This window comes from Colobus angolensis, unplaced genomic scaffold (genome assembly GCF_000951035.1).
Source record: "Colobus angolensis palliatus isolate OR3802 unplaced genomic scaffold, Cang.pa_1.0 Scaffold67, whole genome shotgun sequence".
NCBI classification, from domain to species: Eukaryota; Metazoa; Chordata; class Mammalia; order Primates; family Cercopithecidae; genus Colobus; species Colobus angolensis.
The window spans coordinates 1,325,253-1,344,611 of NW_012120376.1; the positions used below are offsets into that span (position 1 = coordinate 1,325,253).

General features: G+C 36.7%; 1 protein-coding gene across 1 annotated transcript in view; it reads left to right on the forward strand.

Annotated features, from left to right (window-relative positions):
- The window catches only part of FAM19A2 (family with sequence similarity 19 (chemokine (C-C motif)-like), member A2), a 522,282-nt gene that overhangs the window by 111,062 nt on the left and 391,861 nt on the right, over positions 1-19,359 (forward strand). The gene's annotated exons all lie outside the window — the stretch shown is intronic.

Sequence of the window (19,359 nt, forward strand, 5' to 3'; positions counted from 1 at the left end):
CCCGTTCCTCCTTCTTGTGAATAAATGACTTTGCATTGCTCTGCTCAGCGTCGTTTGTGATACCTCTCTACCTTTGTCATGTAAAATTATAATTAGAGAAGAACAAATGGAGAAATTCTAATGATTGTCATAATTGGGCTCCTCATTTAAACAGGTATTAGATAAGTTGTTAGGTATTTAAATATTAAGCATATAATTGGGAAGTGGTTTTGTGCTCTCAAAAAGCTTCCTTGTAAACTTGGATTTGAAAATTGTAGGAGGAAAAAGAATGTAAAATAGTGAGGGGAAATGTTAGAAAAATGTAGTGCTGTTGCCAGATGATTTTGTCTCTCTTTGCATACCTATTACAGATTTTGATGAAAGATTGGCTTTTTTGAAAATGTACTATGTACTCATACTTAGACCATAAACCTCTTGAATTTGGAGTTCAGTTTAAAAACACCCTGAGAATACTGATGTATCTTTTCTTGTATGTGTCTTTTGAAACACACACACTCCAGCACACACACAATGAGAATAAAGCATTCTCCAAATAACAGTCAGCAGTGTGGGAAGAATTCAAATTAGATGATAAAAAATAAAAAAGTCACATAAATGCTAAGGCTACTAACACAATGTAATGTTGTAGATATGTTAATGATGAAGATAATCTATTAAGATTCCAATACACTAAAGATACTCCTACACTGGTTTCTCTGCTATTTAGCTTGCCATTGCTACACACACACACACACACACACATGCACAAAGGATATTTAAAAAGTATAAGACACATTTCTCTGTCTGATGTTAAAACTTTGGAAGACAAACCAAAGTTCTTAATGGCAGAATAAAATTTTATTTGTAAATGATGTTCATGTCTTTGTAGTCAAATGTGGTTTGGGTTTGCAACTATAAAAGTATTGTTCAGGCTCAAATAGATAAGAACCCACCCTTATTTTGTTTTACTTTGATGGTGGAGAGGAGAGAGGTTTTACTGAAGGATAGAGGCATTTCCAAAGATAAAACCTGGTATATATGGCATATGCCCCAGAAAAACATTTACCTGAATTTTGACTAGGGAGTGTCAAGTAAGTATCTTTCTTCTTTTTGGAAGCTCCTTTACTCTCTTCTGAGAAGACACTCTTCTAATAGCAGGTAAGTATAGAAAGAATAAGTTGTCATTACCATTCAGAAACTTATAGAAACTCTAGTAGTGTATTTTCCACCCAAAGAAATGATTCGGATAAGATCATATTCAAATCAGGTCATACCAGATTCATATCAGATCAGATTGCTGCTTCAGTTCATAATCCTATTAATAAAACGAAAACAGCTCCTCAATCCCCAGTGCCGGGAATTTAGAAGATGCTCAGCAAATGTTTATTGGGTAACAGAGCCTACTGGTTAATAGCCTGGATTCCAGAATGAGATACTGGGGATTTAGATCTTGGCTCTTACTGGCTGTGTGGACTTGGGCAAATTTCTATTTTTGCCTTAGTTTCCTCATCTGTTAAAGGAGGTTAAAAATAGCACCTACTCTCAAAGGGATGTTGCAAGGATTAAATGGAAAAAAAAATCACTGTAAAAAAAAATCACTATAGAGCATTGCAGATTCATAGTATATGTCGTGTTACATGTTAAGTTTTCTTTTTTGTGAATGACTAAATGACATAAATTATTCTTAGAGGCTATATTTTAAATTTATATTGAATATTCTTCAGAATTCAATTGAAGTGTTCCACTGTGATGAGTTGGTGACTGGTTATTATTTCAATACATGATGTAATTACTGTCTCTTTTGCTTGACTTCATATCCTACATCAAAAGATTCTATGTGTTCGGATGTTCAGGTGTTCCCTGGAGACTTAGTCAGAAATCATGCTCCTTAGAAGAAATATCTGAACTTGACAAGCTTCATGAAAGCAGGGCTGTGGTCATGTGTGTCACATAGACCCAGTGCCTCACTGCCTGGAACCATATCTGGCACTTAGCTCAATGTTGTTGACTTTTGATCACAGATTTAGTAACAACACGCTGTTAAAACTGTTTTTATTTTGAGATTGAGTCTCGTTCTGTTGCCCAGGCTGAAGTGTAGTGGCACGATCTCAGCTTACTGCAAGCTCCACCTCCCTGGTTCAAGCAGTTCCCCTACCTTAGCCTCCCAAGTAACTGGGATTACAGGCACATGCCACCATGTCTGGCTAATTATTATTATTATTTTTTGTATTTTTAATAGAGACGGGGTTTCACCACGTTGGCCAGACTGGTCTCGTACCCCTGACCTCAGGCAATCCGCCCTTCTCAGCCTCCCAAAGTGCTGGGATTACAGGCATGAGCCACTGAGCCCGGCCGCTGTTAAACTTTTATCAAGCCACAGTGTTGTCTACAGTTCCACAGTCCTATCAGGAATATCAACTAATTTGTAATTTAATTGATAAAATATATATTGGATAGGGAGGCATGTATGTGTGATCCAGTTGTAGCTGGGTGTGTGGGAACAACAATTTCCCTAGGCTTCTGTGTTCATGGGTAGACTTGTTTAGAGGGAAGTGTCTTGCAAGGGAGATGTTAGTGTGTGGTTCCTGAAGAGCTGAGGTTGGAGAGAGGGGCAGTTGCAGATGATGACATGGCATTGTAAATTCAGTGTGACTTCACTGGCAACACTTGAGTCCTTTAGAAAGAAAGGCTATAGTTGGAAGCTAAATAATTGTTTTTAAGAAAAATTTGTGAAGTATGTCCACAGGCTGAGCTACAAGGATTTCCAGGGGACAAAGTGAACCAGGGTGGAGCATTTTAGTGTTCTCTCTCTTCCTCCTGTGGCACATGGCATTGCTCTGGTGTTATGAAGGCCATAGCTCATGATGGAGGTACCCAGAGTGTCACTGTAGTTCAGGTAACTATTGGATCTTGCATAAATAGAAATTAACATCACGCCAAAAATAAATTTTTCTCAGGCAAGGTTTAATAGGCTTGCAGCTCGAGCAAGGCAAGGGAGAAGCATAAGGGAAAGAGATCCCAGTGCCAGCTCCCCAAAAGGCTAAGCTCTTGTCATTTTAAGGAAGCTGAGGCAAGAAAAGGAGTCACATGTAGGCAACGTAGAGGTGGGGAATTTTAAGCATCTGCATAGTCTGATAACATGCTTCTTTATGTGTCGTATGTCTCATTGGCCAGTTAAATCTATACCCCTGGGTGTGATTTTAGTATTATAATGAGATTATGAAGAGGAAAAAAGTCAGTGAAAGGTCAGTGCTGGAGTCCATCTTGACTTTAGCTGGCTGGATCTGATCCGATTCTTATGGGGAATGCCAGACTCTTCCTTTTGTAACCTTGGGAGATGGTCATTTTCTTATCAGGAATGCTACAGTCCCACTTTAGCAACCTTGGGAGACATTGTTCAAGGAGGTAGACATTAGGCTCTGCCTTTTATGGTTAGGAATTCAGCTTGGCTGGGTAAGTTAGGAGGTGGCAGCTTTCTGCTACGTGACTTGGGTCAGCTTGTTAAGGGAGGAAAGAGGGTAGGGGAGGAAATATGCCCGGACATGTGAGGCCCATGGAGATCCTGAGCTCTGTGTCTCTTATCTGCCAGGACCTATGCTGTCTCAAGAGGAACACTGACAAAGCCCTGAAGGAGAAGACTGAAACCATTCATTTAGAGGAGAATGTCGGAGGGCTAAGAGATTATTTGAAAGTGTGATAGGCCCATTCTACAAGGCATCGGCTCATATTCATAAGCTGGACATCTCCAATAACCTGTTGGTAGTTACCCAGACAAGAAATGTAGTTTCAAGGACAAGTCTCAAAGCTGTCAGATGGCAACTAATATCACATAGTAAAGTCATGATTTTATAAGTAATCTCTATAGGACATTCTGATTATTGTAGAAGTTGATGAAACCTTGTCAAATTTGAGGTTTTTGTTTTTTAAATTATAGAAATAAAACATTACCTGGAAAAAAAAAAAAAAAAAAGTGGAAAAGGGAGTAGATATAGCAAATTAGGGACATGTTGATTTTGAGATTTCTATAATAATTTAGAAGTAGAGATGTTCAGTGTTTTTAGGTCCTTGTGGTATAGAAGTAGTATAAAAATATGACTTGAGAGCTTACAATGGGGTTTGTGTTGAAGATGTGGATTTTGGTAATCAACATATTGGTGCCAGTGCAATTCATGGATGTGGATGAGGTACTCCTGTGAGAGTACATGGGGTAATAGGAAAGGAGCTCTGGGGGCAGACAGGCAATACTGGAAAATACTGGTCAGTCTTTAGAGAGTCCAGAAGAGAATTGGGACAAAGTGGTATACTGGCAGCCAAGGGTGAAAAGAGATTTGATATCTTTATAAAATTTCTTCCATGCTTTATAATACCTGCTGCACAGCCTTAGAGGGATTTAACAATCCAGTCATTAAAGGAAATTTCTTCTCAGAAATCGGCCACACTTGATGCTGATCCTCGTTCTGTCACCAACAATATTACTTTCCTTTTAGCAATTTAAAAAGGAGTAGCCAAGCATTTCCTCTTTTCTAATTAAACAATCATTACTTGCTAATTTAAGAAAGAATTTTAATTTTTAATTTACTCTTATGTGAAAGATAGCTTATGCAATGACTTTGAGCCAAAATATCAGTGAATATTTCTTTGTCAATTAATGGGAACAGAACACGGAATAAAAACATCCTCATTAAACCATGTTCATATGTTTTTCAGCTTCTGAAATCACTAGTGTCAAATTAATTGAAAGAAGTGTCTCTACACTGTTGGTTTTAAGGAGAGACCTAATCAAGTCAGCCAACAATAATTCTCTATGTTGGTAATTAATGACTTTAATAATTTATCTAGTGTTGAATAATTCCTTTTATGCTTAATGGATCCATAAATAATTATCTAAGATTAGAAGAATTTGCAATATTTTCATTTGTATTAAACATATCAGAAAGTTAATCACCTAAACCTAGACTAATATAATGAGGAATCTAAAACTCATCGAGGCTTCATTTCTTTTAGACTTCCACTCATGAACTCTTTTCTCCTTCTCAGAGGTTCCAGTTTTAGATTATTATTTTCCCCAAAGTCTTTGATGCTGCTCTGAGCAGCTCTGCACATCTCCAGGGCCTTCAAGGAAGCTGCCTCATCTGAATATGAACCCATGAAGATATTTGTGTGATAAGAAATAAATTATATCTTTCTTCCTTGTGCTTTGTGTGCATAACAATAGAACTGTTGGGTAATTCTGTGGAAGAAAGTATTTAGTGGAAGCTATTGTTTTATTCCCTTCTGTTTGGGGGTAGGAGAAGTATTGTTTAAATACAACATGAGACAGGGTGAAGAATGCTCCTGGAAGGTTCTTGGTCACCATACACAGACTTATGTGTGGTGTCGAACCTTAGCAGAAGAGGAATTTGGAAGAATAGTGAGGAGAACATTAGATTTTATTGGAGCAGATGAATTGAAAACCCTAAAGAAAATCTTAGGAAGCAGAAAAAGTATAATTACCTCACAGTGACACTTTGCTGAAGTGTAGGGCAGAAAAGTGATTTTCAAAAAAGCTTTTGCACTGGAAATATTTATTTATTTTAAATCAACTTCTATTTCTAATGCCTTAAATCTCACTGAGTTACTCTGTTAACAAAACTGAAGATAACCTGGAGGATTTTTCTCAAGGAAACTTCAAATAAATTTTTTTTTTCATATTTCCCCACGTATGTCTGTTTGATCTTTCAGCATACTATAGATTATACCAGACATGCTCAAATATAAAGAAGTAGGAAAGACTGATCCTAGCTAACTTTTCATACAACACCACCAGGCAAAATTCACCTCCCTTTTGAAATGTGCAATTCAAATCAGTTTCATTTACCAAGTCAAAGGTTAAAGATATTATCACAAAGAGGAGGTATGAATTTAAAGAGTGTGGATTTTGGCTCAGTTCAGTCTATGCCAACTGATAACTGAGTAATATTTGCCAAGTTACTTAACCACTCTGAATTTTAGTTTAGGGTCTGAAAGTAAAGAGTATAAGGAAGACAAAGTAAGAATATTTTTGAAAAAGCTTTGTAAACAATAAAATTCAAATTCAAAACCATATAATTGAAGTTAGCTATCACTAGCAATATAATAATCAGAAAACAATAGTTTTATGTATAGCTGATGTAGAGATTCTTCGTGTTTTGGTCAGCAAGTATTCTTAAATAACTTAGTGGATTAATAAGTCTGCAAGAGTAAAAACAAAAACCCTTATTGGTAATTGACCATAAAACAATATATATGTGTGCATATATATATGTATATGCATGTGTATGTGCCTGTGTGATCTATTAGTTTGGGTAGGCTAAGCTGCTGAAATGGATGGACATGAAATGATTAAGTAATTGTCTCAAGTTTAATCTTTTTATCTGAGTGGCAGCTTTGCTCCTTATAGTTGTCTAGGACCAGGTCTGATATGGCCAGTCTAGCTGTGAGAAAAGGGAGAGAGCCTAATCTGGGTCCAGTGATTTCCACTCAAGCAAGAGAGGTGGAATTTGCACATATTGCCTCCTTCCATATTCCATTGTCAAGAGCTTGTACACATGGCCGTGCCTAGCTGAAAAGAGCCTGGGGATGTCGTCTAGCTTAGCATCTGTATCCTACCAACACGTTAATTACTATCAGAAGAACAACTGATTTTAGTGGATAGTATGTCCACCATGATGGACACTGCTTTTTCCTTATTTCCCTCTTAATGAAATACACAGTATATTAAATTATTTACATATTAAGTAATATATAAATAGTGCCTGGCATATAGTAAGTACTCAAGTGATAGCTGTTATTATTATACAAATATTTCACTTCATAACAATGAAGAAGAATGTTGTGTTAGTGGTTCAATGGTTGGCATCTGAAAATGTAATAACATTTATGCCCATATTTCATTTGTGATGAGTTTCTTGTAGTCATTAAATCTTTAAAATTCAAGATCTTCAAGTGTGGTGGCTCATGCCTGTAATCCCAGCACTTTGGGAGGCTGAGACAGGCAGACCACTTGAGGTCAGGCGTTTGAAACCAGGCTAGGCAACATGGCAAAACCCCATCTCTAACTAAAAATACAAAAATTAGCTGGGCGTGGTGGCCCGCACCTGTAGTCCCAGCTACTCAGGAGGCTGAGGCAGGAGAATTGCTTGAACCCGGGAAACGGAAGTTGCAGTGACCTGAGATCACACCACTATACTCCAGCCTGTGCAACAGAGTGAGACTCTGTCTCAAAAAAAAAAAAAAAAAAAATTCATGTAGATAGAAGGATTTGGATGTGCTAGATGTGAATATTGCATTTATAAGCTGGCTTTTTGCTGTCTGTATGAAAACAAACTGATGATTGAAGAACATGGCTTCGAAAGCAAGAGAAAAAAGGCTTTCTTAATTTTATGGCATTTTATAGCTATGGATTTGTTAACTATGAAAAAACGAAAATATATAACGTTTTCCTGCAAAAGTTCCAAAATTAATAAATTTATCACCACTTAATAATTTTAATAAATTATTAATTAGCTCATAAAACATGTCACTCTCCAAACAATTAAATTACATTAGAGATTAAAATTTGAGGGGTTTTAAAAAAATATTCCTTTTAAATGAACCCTTTAATTTCAAGATTAAGCAAAATTAAGTATTGAAATTTTTGCAATGCAAAAATAAAGTACTTAATGATATTTGCTGGAAAAACTCTGTTCCTGTGCAATCATGCTGCTTGAATGCCATGGTACCTGGTGATTTGTACGTTGTCTGAGCACAGAAATCTAAAATTAATCTTGAGTTTGCCATACATTATCTTTCTTGTGTGTGTGTGTGTTTTAACTTTGGGAAGAGGAAGGATAATAACACACTTTAAACTTAAATGCCTGTGCTGCATAAGTTAATTATTGTACATTCAATGAGAAATAGTTAAGTTCCTACTTAATGCTATGCTAAGCAAGTCAATAAACTGGAAGCAAGTTTGTACTCACCACCCTCGAATTCAGCACCCGTAGACTCAAGACATTTGTATTGTATACTATGGCATGGTCAAGATAGAAAGACACCTAATTTGCTTTAGCAGCATGCCATGTGTGAGGGCTATTTAATCTCATTGGAGACAATCCCTATTCTTGCCATTCTACAAAATGATTCATTTTCATCTGCACAGTCATGACATAGGAAGACCTCAGTACCATCTGGGTCCGCTTGGTTCATGGCCTGTCATTTTATGATTTCAGATAACTAAAACTATTCTAAATATCTACCATATAATCAAAAATGTATCCAGCCTATAATAAAAATAAGGGGATACTAATATGAATTTTGAAGTTAAACAGACCCAAAGTCAAATTGTGGCTCTACCACTTACCAACTGTGCAATGCTATTCAAGTATTTCTGAACATTAAATTTCTGAACATGAGTTTTCTTATCTATAACATATAGATAAGATAATAACACCTACCTGTAGTATAACACCTACCTCAAAGGTGTTTTCTTTTCTATAATATATAGATAAGATAATAGCACCTATCTATAGTACAATAACACCTACCTCAAAGGCTTAATGCGAAGATAAAATGGAGGAACACAAGATATGTAAAATGTGTAGTACACAGAAGGGAACAATACCAAAGTAATAGTAAAATCTTCAGGTGAGCATTTAGGATACCCGTAGGATGTTTTTCAGATTCCAGTTTCTATTCTTTGTCTTACTCTGTCCCCTGATCTGTATTGTCTGCTTTTGTTTTCCATGATACTATACACTGGATATGGCACTTCCTGCCATCAGAAGCAGTATCTTGGATTAGTTTGTTTTAGCTCTTGCTCTGTCCGCTGTGCTGCTCAGTAGGAAGAGATTTTAAAGGTTTCACTGGCTTTAGATGTGAACAAGAACATTTTTTAGATTGATGGGCTTCCCTTATCATTTAAGAGCTAACTAAACAGTTCTCATTGCAAAAGAATAAGTTGCCCTAGGATGAAAGTAAACTTTGTCTGTTGATCAGGGTATCAGTTTTCTTTCTTTACTTTGCTCCATCTTATTTGGATCATTCGGTATTTTGATCTTTGGAATGGATTATTATTTATTTATTTTGAGACAAGGTCTCACTCTATCACCCAGGCTGAAGTGCAGTGGTGTGATCACGGCTTACTGCAGTTTCAGCTTCCCAGGTTCAGATGATTCTCCTACCTCAGCCTCCCAAGTAGTTGGCTGGGACTACGGGTGCACATCACCACACCCTGCTAATTTTTTGTATTTTTTGCAGAGATGGGATTTTGCCATGTTGCCTGGGTTGATCTTGAACTCCTGGGCTCAAGTGATCTGCTCCCTTCAGCCTCCCAAAGTACTGGGATTACAGGCATGAGACACCATGCCTGGCCTGGAATGGATTAGTTTAACACAGAAGGTTCAAGATTGTTGCTCAAGGATGTTGGTCCTCATGCTCATTTTACATTTTACTTTACCTATCTTTCTCTGGATATGCAACTTTGTCTAAGCCAGGATGCTTGGAGAAAAATGAGTGTGAAAAAATAGTACCTGAAATGTAATGTAAGAAGTTTCGTTGCCCTATTTATGAATATGCTATTGATTTTTTATAAATATTAGTGCAGTGAAGTGTATTGCATAATAAAACATCAAGAACTAATGTTCTAGGCATCTCAAAAAGAACACAGCCAAAATACAACTGCATTACCCCTATCCTCACAAGTTTGCCTTTTCTAGTCTTCTTCATCTCAGGATGACACTATCATCCACCCAGTTGTTCAAGTCAAGTATCTAGAAGTTAGCCTTATTCTCCACATTTATTCTATCAGCCAGGTATGATTAAACTAATATCCAAAAGCTATCGCTCAGGTCTATAACTCTCTTTAGAATCCTCCCATGGATTGCTATGTCCCAACAGTACATCCTCCATGGAGAAGTTGAAGTAATTTTTAAAAAATTTTTATTTCGTAAAGACAGAGTCATGCTATGTTGCCCAGGCTAGTGTCCAGCTCCTGGCCTCAAATGATCCTCCTGTCTCGGCCCCGCAAAGTGCTTGGAGTAATGTTTTAAAAGTGTGAATGAGAAAATGTTGCTCTCCTGATTGAACTCCCTCAAAGCTTCCCATCTCACCTAGAAGAAAAACCACTCTCCTTACTCAGGCTTACAAAGTCCTACATGATCATTCACCTGTCTCCTCTTTGAGCTTATTTTGTGATCCTTTTCTCACCCTCGCTCCCTGTGCTCTAGTCACATGCTGACGTCCTGGAGAGTTGTTCCTTCTTAGCATTCTGATTTCAACCTAAATGCCACCTTTCTAGAGAGGCCTTTTCTATTGCTTTCCATCACATTATTGCATTTAGTCTTTTTGTAGCACTTATACCCTCTGATCACTAGGCTGTCAGCTTCATGAGAGGAACTCCACAGGTTCTCTTCATCACTGTATCCACAGTACTCAGAACTGTGTCTGTCTGCAAGAGTAAACCTCTTGCAAATACATATTTGTTGAAAGACTTCTTTTGCTTTTTATTTAAGTAGCATTCTTTGCAGTTTCCATCTTCAACAGGACTTAACTTCACATTAATAATATAAGGGCATTAAATGATGGTGGATTGTGCCAATTTATTTCATGCATTCAGATTTGATAATTCTATCTGAAATTTGGTGTAGCCGAAACATTCATGTTTTATAACCAAAAGCTGAACAATAGGAATATAATAAACCAGACACTGTCCCCTGCAACGATGAACATGAAAAACAGAAAAGAGAAAAAATAAATAAAAGAGAGTGTAGTGACAGCTTATAATATACTAAAATTATATTCATTATTATTTAACCTTTACATAAGACATTCAGAGTCCAAGGCAGTTAGGAGGCTTTTCTGTGGAAAGCTGGGATGCTATTTTTTTTGAAGTGCAAATTATTTCTGAATTTGTCATCAGATCACTCTTAACTCATTGGATAATTACAATTAATTTTTCTTTTACTCTAGGTGTAGCCGTAACTACAAGCAGAGGCAAAAGAATAGAGCTATGCCACTTCCTCCATTAGTAAGGGAGCACTCAATGTAAACTCCCCAGGCAAAGAACTGCTAACAAAAGTCTTTGTGTTTCAATTAAACCAAGGAAAGTGAAGTATCAGGTTGTTGACTATAATTGCTATTATGGTTATTGCTCTTAGCTGGTATTTTTTTTTTTTTTTTTTTTTTTTTTTTTGGAGACGGAGTCTCGCTCTGTCGCCCGGGCTGAAGTGCAGTGGCCGGATCTCAGCTCACTGCAAGCTCCGCCTCCCGGGTTGACGCCATTCTCCTGCCTCAGCCTCCCGAGTAGCTGGGACTACAGGCGCCCGCCACCTCGTCCAGCTAGTTTTTTGTATTTTTTTTTAGTAGAGACGAGGTTTCACCGTGTTCGCCAGGATGGTCTGGATTTCCTGACCTCGTGATCCGCCCGTCTCGGCCTCCCAAAGTGCTGGGATTACAGGCTTGAGCCACCGCGCCCGGCCAGCTGGTATGTTTTAATGCCATTTTTCACTATGTGTTTGGTGAGCTTTGTAGCATATTCTCCCTCCCATACATACACACACAGACTTTTCTTGTCTGTATAGAATAAACAGTATTACTTGAGGTTTGCTTACAAATGTTGCCAATTGTGTCAGTATTAGAAAGAGATTAAGATATCTCTGCAGTCCATTGCTATTATTACACCTAATTCAAGACATTTTTAAACCTCAAATTCCCCAATAATGTTCTAAAAATAAAGCAGCACAAGAAACAAATATCTTAAAGAGGAAACTGCCTTCTGTGTCTTTGGAATTTCCTCTAGTTCCTTGCTGAGAGCTGGTCTCAGCTCTGGGAAGAACGAACGAATGAATGAATTAATATTACTCCCAAAACTAGCATGCAAGTATATAAATGTCTTCAGGAAGTAAGGCCACCTTGCAACATTATAAATTTTAGGAAGAACTTGACATATATACGTTGGCTATAACAAGCATTGTATTTAATCTAAATAAAAGTGTTCTTATTTTACAATGGGTTAGCAAATCTTTGCAGTGTTAATGATACATGCCATGATCATGCACATCGAAGTGAAGCAGTGTGCTTGGTTACTATTGTGTTGTTCTTGTCACGTGAAAGAACAAAAATTCAAACAAACAAAGGGGACAGTTGAGTCCTGAGTAACAATATATTATGTGTTTTCTTTTTTCAAGTATAAAAAACGAGCACTTGGACTCTATGTATGTAAGGAACTATGTGTTTTCTTGTTTTTATGAACTGCTCAACCCTTGTTAGCTAGTGTCATTATAGGGTTTAAGGCATTTCTTGTCTATTGTTCACATACCATTGGGAGTTGTTCATGATATTAAAATACGGTTTGACTGTACTCCTGGTGTACATGGCATCTGAAAGTGGTTATCTATCCAGGAAGTAGCTTAATCCCTGGAAAGCTATAGTTCAGCATGCTCTTAATTTTGGTAATGCATTATGTGGTGTGTATAGGGCAGAGGATTAGATGCCATCCCTGTCCTCTTGGACTCATAGTAAGAGCATCAGATTAGTGATTTCCAGAAAATAAACAAAACACACCTTTAAAGAAATCTCTGTTTTGATTCTTTCCTGCCCCTATGCCATTAGGGATTTGCTGTTAGGGCCACAGATAAACTAACAAGGTTAATAGGCTGTCATGGAGCAGTAAGAAAGGAGTCAGCCTGGAGAACAACAGACTAGTGCAGAGCCCAGAAGCCATTTAACGATGGCTTCCATAGATCACATAAAGAAATCCTCTCTGTGGAAATTGCAACACAAAAATTGCTTTGCTTTTGTGATTCAGGTTTCAAGCTGACTTTCTTTGCTTCTAGAGAGGACATGCTTTATGATGTCCCCACACAGGAAACTTAAAAACGTGGAGAAAACTTGTGACATTCAGACCTAATAGTTTAGGAGTCACATCTTTGTATTTGTGTTGGCATAGATGTTGGTAACACTAATGCATTCAGTTAGTATGAATTCATAGTTTCTACTTCTAAATTATTGTCTATGATTATAAATATTTCTGATGGATGTAGTCATGTAGACTGTTCTTATTTCCTAGTGATTCTTGACAATGGCCAAGTAGTACAAGACATCTGAATCCTTTATGTGAAGTCAAAAATAATTTTAGGCTTGGTAAAGGAGAAATCCTCTAAATTGGTTTTTTGAATTATATTTTGTAAATTTTGAATAATATTCTGTAAATTTTCCATTTTCATGTTCTAACAGAAAGTGAGCCCCTCTGATGATTTGATGGGCATGATAGATGGGCCCCTTGCTTAACTATTGTAAGACCTATTTCAAAGAGGCAGGTAGAAGATTAGGTAATTGTTCTTTGGGTACCAGCAGAAAAAATAGCTTAACTTTTCTAACTTTTAGCATTTCAAAAGAGAGCAGAGGTGAGTTATAAAGAGAGAATGAATCCCATCTCGTCTTGTTCTCTCAACACTCTATCCTCAAGACACCAATGTGGCTGATTTGCCTAGGTAGCTGAGGGTGTGCCATAGGAACTGAACAGAGGTTCACAGAGAGTGAAAGTCACCTTATTTGGGTGTATTTGTAGTTTAAAATTTCTTGAAGATTAACTTTGTATAGCTAATTCTTGCCTTTCATATCTATGAGAACATTCATCACGTTTCCTGTATTTAAAAAAATAGAGATCTGTTCTGATTTGCGTTAGAGTGTATTTTCAAAGTGAAGAAGGTAAATAAGCCTTATTTTTTTTCTTTCCTTTTTTTTTGTAAAAGGAATTGTAGACCAGTGACTATAGAATAGCATTATTGTGGAATTGTGGAATGCAGTTTGTGGACGTGAAGATCTGACACTAAGAATTTTCTTTTTTTTAGAAGAATCTGGAAAAAAAACCCAAAAAGTAAAACAAAAATTATTAAAAGGAAAAAAAAGGAAAGTGATAGACACATACTCAAATTGAAATAAATGCAGTAAACAAATAATACAGAAATGCAAATCTAATTGTGAAGCCTGATGTTTTATTAGTTTTTTCAGTGATATCTGGATATTTAAAAGTCACCTGAATATTCCTTGAAAGTTCATTTTGATATTGTAAGGAAAGTGAAATTCTGTCTGATACTTTACCATTAAAAATTTAGGCTACTATGCTACAGAAGTATAGTAAATAAAATGGCATGGTACTGGCATAAAAACAGACATAGATCAGTGGAACAGAAAAGATAACCCAGAGATAAATCCATACATCTACAATGAACTCATTTTTTGACAGAGGTGCCAAGAATATACATTGGAGAAAGAACCTTCTCTTCGATAAGTGGTGCTGGGAAAACTGTATATTCATATGCAGAAGAATGAAACTTACCTCTATCTCTCTTCATACACAAAAAACAAATAAAAGTGAATTAAAGACTTAAATCTAAGACCTCAAACATTGAAACTACTAAAAGAAAGCATAGGGAAAACTCTCCAGGACATGGCACTGGACAGACATTTCTTGAGCAATACCCCACAGGCACAGGCAACCAAAGTGAAAATGGACAAATGGGATCACATCAAGTTAAAAAGCTTCTGCACAGCAAAGGAAACAATCAACAAAGTGAAGATACAACACAAAGAATGGGAGAAGATATTTGCAAACCACACCTCTGACAAGTGATTAATAACCAGAATACATAAAGAGCTCAAACAACTCTATAGGAAAAAATCAAATAACCCAATTAAAAAGTGGGCAAAGGATTTGAATAGACATTTTTCAAAGGAAGACATACAAATGGCAAACAGGCATATGAAAAGGTGCTCAACATCATTGATCTTCAGATAAATGCATATCAAAACTACAATGTAATATTATCTCATCCCCGTTAAAATGGCTTTTATCCAAAAGACAGGCAATAACAAATGCTGGTGAGGATGTGGAGAAAAGGGAACCCTCTACACTGTTGGAAGGAATGTAAATTAGTACAACCACTATAGAGAACAGTTTGAAGGTTCCTTAAGAAACTGAAGATAGAGCTAACATATAAGCCAGCAATCCCACTGTTGAATATATGTCCAAAAGAAAGGAAATCAGTACTTTGAAAATATATCTGCATTACCATGTTTATTACAGCACTATTCAACATAGCCATGATTTGAAAGCAACCTGTGTTCATCAATAGATGAATGGATAAAGAAAATGTGGTACACATACACAATGAAGTACTATTCAGCCACAAAAAGAATGAGATCCTGTTATTTGCAACAACATGGATGGAACTGGAGGTCATTATGTTAAGTGAAATAAGCCAGACACAGAAAAAAACAAACATTGCATTTTCTCTCACTTATTTATGGAAACTAAAAATGAAAATAATTGAGCTCATTGAGTAGAAGGATGGTTACCAGAAGCTGGGAAGAGTAGTGAGGGTGGTGGGAGGAAGTGGGGGAAGTGAGAATGGTTAATGGGTACAAAAAATTGCTAGAAAGAATGAATAAGACCTCGTGTTTGTTAGCACAACAGAGTGGATGGTAAAAAATAATTTAATTGGACACTTAAAAGGACACTTAAAAATAACTAAGAGTATAACTGGATTGCTTGTAATACAAAGGATAAATGCTTGAGGTGATGGATACTCTATTTATCTGAATGTGATTATCATGCATTGCATGCTGGTATCAAAATATCTCATATACCCCATAAATATATATACCCTACTATGTACACACACACACACACACACAGACACACACACACAGCTGTTTCAGCAACAGAAGTGTTATCCAGCCTTTTATTTGAATGGGGAATTCTGTTTTTTACTTTTCAGTTACTAATTCTCAGTTACTAATTCTTTCACTTTGAAAAAATTACTGTTCCTAATCACACAGAAATGCCAGGGTTTATCTACAGCTTTTCCTACATGCATTGGTGCTTTCCAGATTACACTGACATTAATACTTGTAACTAGCCTTTTTATAAAGTGGTATGGCTCTGGAGGCTGTTGGTGTGTTCTGCAACTGATATGTAAGAAAAAAACACTTTTCTTTTATTATTTTGTGGATGATAAGGCTAAGTGCAGGTGTAAATATTACTTTTGAGGTGAAATATCATATGTACAGAACTCAGAGTTTTAGTTCTACCCCTACTAATCACACACACACACACACACACACACACACACACACACACAGGATTTTTATCAGCATACACAGTGCTTCTTGGCCAAACTGTATGGTTTTAAAATTTGACCACACTTGAGGCTTTTTATGATACGAACACATGCTAAGAATAAATATAAAGAAGCTTATAATATATTGGGCTCTGGGCCTGTGCCCAGATACTATCACACATATTTTAGTTTCAATACTGATTTTGCAAGGCTAGGTATGATTTGGAGTTTCCAAGTGCACATTTTTTCAACATTGTTTCAGTATTTTCATTGGTAAGACAAGGCAGGAAAATGAGAACCAAGAGGCTCTCCGCTGTAATCGGTCATTGTTTATTCACGGAATCCTAGTCTGCAATAGGTTGCTGAATATTTGATTTTTGTAATTTGGAAATTCCTTTTCCTGTTTACTCCTCATATTGATATTGTTGATGTTTGGACTGCTATTTTGTGCTCAGTTTTTTTCCTGGAAGTGAGGTGTATCACCTTAATGAGGTCTTTCTTAGCAAAACACGTAAGTTGTGTAATACATTCTGATTTCATGCAAAGCTTGTACTCATTATGAAAATAGCTTGCAGAAAATGCTTGTACTATGACTGGTTTTTGGAACTAAATTCCTTGGAGGAAAACAAGGCTGCATGATTTGAATCTTGAGGGAGCATAGTGTTAAAATATAGCAACAACAGCTATCTAAAGTAATATTATATGAAGTATTCAATAATATATGCACAATACTTCATATTGTCAGTCAAAATAGTGAAATTAATATTGATGACTTAGAGAAATATAGACAACAGAAACTGAACCTCTAGTTTATAAAATGGTACAAATTCAATAGAAGACTTACTATGAGGATTGTTAGTGGTATTCCTACAGTAATAGGCATCAGAAGTTCTGCGGATTATATGAAAACCATGCTCATTTGGAAGCTATTACTGACCACAATTTGTGACAGGTTTGCAGATGGATTAATACACAGAGAACTAAAGTGTACCTTAATGGCACTTATGAGGGAATGCAATTCAGTCATATAAATTACTTAAAAATTACATATGAAGAAAATGAAACATTTAATGATATTGAACAGAAACTTTTTTTTGTTTTGTTTTGTCCTCTTTATTTTTATTTTTATTATTATACTTTAAGTTCTAGGGTACATGTGCATAACGTGCAGGTTTGTTACATATGTATACTCGTGCCATGTTGGTATGTTGCACCCATCAACTCTTCAGCACCCATCAGCTCATCATTTACATCAGGTATAACTCCCAATGCAATCCCTTCCCCCGTCCCCCTCCCTATAATAGGCTCCGGTGTGTGATGTTCCCCTTCCCAAGTCCAAGTGATCTCATTGTTCAGTTCCCACCTATGAGTGAGAATATGTGGTGTTTGGTTTTCTGTTCTTGCAGTAGTTTGCTGAGAATGATGGTTTCCAGCTGCATCCATGTCCCTACAAAGGACACAAACTCATCCTTTTTTATGGCTGCATAGTATTCCATGGTGTATATGTGCCACATTTTCTTAATCCAGTCTGTCACTGATGGACATTTGGGTTGATTCCAAGTCTTTGCTATTGTGAATAGTGCTGCAATGAACGTATGTGTGCATGTGTCTTTATAGCAGCATGATTTATAATCCTTTGGGTATATACCCAGTAATGGGATGGCTGGGTCATATGGTACTTCTAGTTCTAGATCCTTGAGGAATCGCCATACTGTTTTCCATATGGTTGAACTAGTTTACAATCCCACCAACAGTGTAAAAGTGTTCCTATTTCTCCACATCCTCTCCAGCACCTGTTGTTTCCTGACTTTTTAATGATTGCCATTCTAACTGGTGTGAGATGGTATCTCGTGGTTTTGATTTGCATTTCTCTGATGGCCAGTGATGACGAGCATTTTTTCATGTGTCTGTTGGCTGTATGAATGTCTTCTTTTGAGAAATGTCTGTTCATATTCTTTGCCCACTGTTTGATGGGGTTGTTTGTTTTTTTCTTGTAAATTTGTTTGAGTTCTTTGTAGGTTCTGGATATCAGCCCTTTGTCAGATGAGCAGATTGCAAAAATTTTCTCCCATTCTGTAGGTTGCCTGTTCACTCTGATAGTAGTTTTTTTTGCTGAGCATTCCCTTTGAAAACTGGCACAAGACAGGGATGCCCTCTCTCACCACTCCTATTCAACATAGTGTTGGAAGTTCTGTCTAGGGCAATCAGGCAAGAGAAAGAAATAAAGGGTATTCAGTTAGGAAAAGAAGAAGTCAAATTGTCTCTGTTTGCATATGACATGATTGTATATTTAGAAAACCTCATCATCTCAGCCCCAAATCTCCTTAAGCTGATAAGCAACTTCAGCAAAGTCTCAGGATACAAAATTAATGTGCAAAAATCACAAACATTCTTATACACCAGTAATAGACAAACAGAGAGCCAAATCATGAATGAACTTCCATTCACAATTGCTTCAAAGAGAATAAAATACCTAGGAATCCAACTTACAAGGGATGTAAAGGACCTCTTCAAGGAGAACTACAAAGCACTGCTCAGTGAAATAAAAGAGGACACAAACAAATGGAAGAACATACCATGCTCATGGATAGGAAGAATAAATACTGTGAAAATGGCCATACTGCCCAAGGTAATTTATAGATTCAATGCCATCCCCATCAAGCTACCAATGAGTTTCTTCACAGAATTAGAAAAAACTGCTTTAAAGTTCATATGGAACCAAAAAAGAGCCCGCATTGCCAAGACAATCCTAAGTCAAAAGGACAAAGCTGGAGGCATCACGCTACCTGACTTCAAACTATACTGCAAGGCTACAGTAACCAAAACAGCATGGTACTGGTACCAAAACAGAGATATAGACCAATGGAACAGAAAAGAGTCCTCAGAAATAATACTATACATCTACAGCCATCTGATCTTTGACAAACCTGAGAAAAACAAGAAATGGGGAAAAGATTCCCTATTTAATAAATGGTGCTGGGAAAATTGGCTGGCCATAAGTAGAAAGCTGAAACTGGATCCTTTCCTTACTCCTTATACAAAAATTAATTCAAGATGGATTAGAGACTTAAATGTTAGACCTAATACCATAAAAACCCTAGAAGAAAACCTAGGTAATACCATTCAGGACATAGGCATGGGCAGGGACTTCATGTCTAAAACACCAAAAGCAATGGCAACAAAAGCCAAAATTGACAAATGGGATCTAATTAAACAGAAACATTTTTATCTGGATAACTGTCTTAAGATTTTGGATTCTTTC